Source organism: Phytophthora infestans, genomic scaffold (assembly GCF_000142945.1).
Source record: "Phytophthora infestans T30-4 supercont1.28 genomic scaffold, whole genome shotgun sequence".
In the NCBI taxonomy this organism is placed as follows: domain Eukaryota; phylum Oomycota; class Peronosporomycetes; order Peronosporales; family Peronosporaceae; genus Phytophthora; species Phytophthora infestans.
In genome coordinates, this window is record NW_003303731.1 from 1,530,505 (window position 1) to 1,532,285 (window position 1,781).

Below are 1,781 nucleotides of genomic sequence, written 5' to 3' on the forward strand. Positions count from 1 at the left end.
TGGTGGATGTCTGAAAGTGGGTAAGGCATGGGAAAGTTAAGAAAACGATAAGTTAAAGAAAGCCGCTGCTGTTCTGTGAAATGTTGTTGATGTCGTGTGTATCGCCTGGTTGGTTTGTGTGTAGGGCATTTGTGAAATGTAAGCGCGTTTGTCTGTTTGGAGTGGCCTCGTGGTCTAGTCGCTATGGGTGCGAGAGGTCCCGGGTTATATTCTCGGTGAGGCCTCGTCTTTGCTAAGCTATCTAGCCTCCGCGACAGCTTTTTGCACCTCTCTTTTCCGAACTGAGGAACCTTTTCCTGGCTTTCGGCTGGGGTCGCAGCGGTCTTCCTTGTGTCTTGATACGGATTGACCGCGGCATGGTACACAAAAGGATTGTTTACGTCGAGGATATACCATATTTAGTAAGCCAGAACGGGTCTGTAGTGGTCCAAGTCTGACCTTGACAAGAGCTTGAGAAGTTTACACGGCACGCCACTGTCTCGCGGACCCGTGGCTACACCTTAGCCCGAACCACAGCGTCGTGACCGCAGCGAAGAAGACGGTAGTAGTTGGTCATGGTTGGTCATCGCTGGTGGTGTGAGTGCTGATGGTGGTAGGCACTGGAAGGTAAGAAGCGATAGTAAAGAGAGCGGTGTTGTCTGTGAATGTGGTGATGCGTGTGTTATCGCCTGGGTTGTGGGGTTGTGTGTGTGTAGGGCCATTGTGAAAATGTTAAAAGCGCTTGTTTCGTTTTGGAGTGGCCTCCTGGTCCATGGTATGATCGCGCTTCGGGTGCGAGAGGTCCCGGGTTCGATTCCCGGTGAGGCGCCGTCTTTGCTCAGCTATCTAGCCTCCGCGACAGCTTTTTGCACCTCCCTTTTCCGCACTGCGGGACCTTTCCTGGCTTTCGGCTGGGGTCGCAGCGGCCTTCCTTGTGTCTTGATACGGATTGACCGCGGCATGGTACACAAAAGGATGTTTAAGTCAAGGATATGCCGTATTTAGTAAGCCAGGACGGGTCTGAAGTGGTCCAAGTCTGACCTTGACAAGAGCTTGAGAAGTTTACACGGCACGCCACTGTCTCGCGGACCCGTGGCTACGCCTTAGCCCGAACCACAGCGTCGTGACCGCAGCGAAGAAGACGGTAGTAGTTGGTCATGGTTGGTCATCGCTGGTGGTGTGAGTGCTGATGGTGGTAGGCACTGGAAGGTAAGAAGCGATAGTAAAGAGAGCGGTGTTGTCTGTGAATGTGGTGATGCGTGTGTATCGCTGGTTGGTTTGTGTGTAGGGCATTTGTGAAATTGTAAGTGCGTTTGTCTGTTTGGAGTTCCTTTACATTTAGTCGCTTCGGGTGCGAGAGGTCCCGGGTTCGATTCCCGGTGAGGCCCCGTCTTTGCTCAGCTATCTAGCCTCCGCGACAGCTTTTTGCACCTCCCTTTTCCGCACTGCGGGACCTTTCCTGGCTTTCGGCTGGGGTCGCAGCGGCCTTCCTTGTGTCTTGATACGGATTGACCGCGGCGTGGTACACAAAAGGATGTTTAAGTCGAGGATATGCCGTATTTAGTAAGCCAGGACGGGTCTGAAGTGGTCCAAGTCTGACCTTGACAAGAGCTTGAGAAGTTTACACGGCACGCCACTGTCTCGCGGACCTCGTGGCTACGCCTTAGCCCGAGCCACAGCGTCGTGACCGCAGCGAGAAGACGGTAGTAGTTGGTCATGGGTGGTGATCGCTTGTGGTGTGAGTGCTGATGGTGGTAGGCACTGGAAGGTAAGAAGCGATAGTAAAGAGAGCGGTGTTGTCT

At 53.2% G+C, this 1,781-nt stretch overlaps 1 non-coding gene across 1 annotated transcript; it reads left to right on the forward strand.

Annotated features, from left to right (window-relative positions):
• Positions 1-739: 739 nt before the first annotated feature.
• PITG_28159 lies at positions 740-807 on the forward strand. The gene has a single exon. It is a non-coding gene; the product is annotated as a tRNA-Pro (tRNA).
• Positions 808-1,781: the final 974 nt, after the last annotated feature.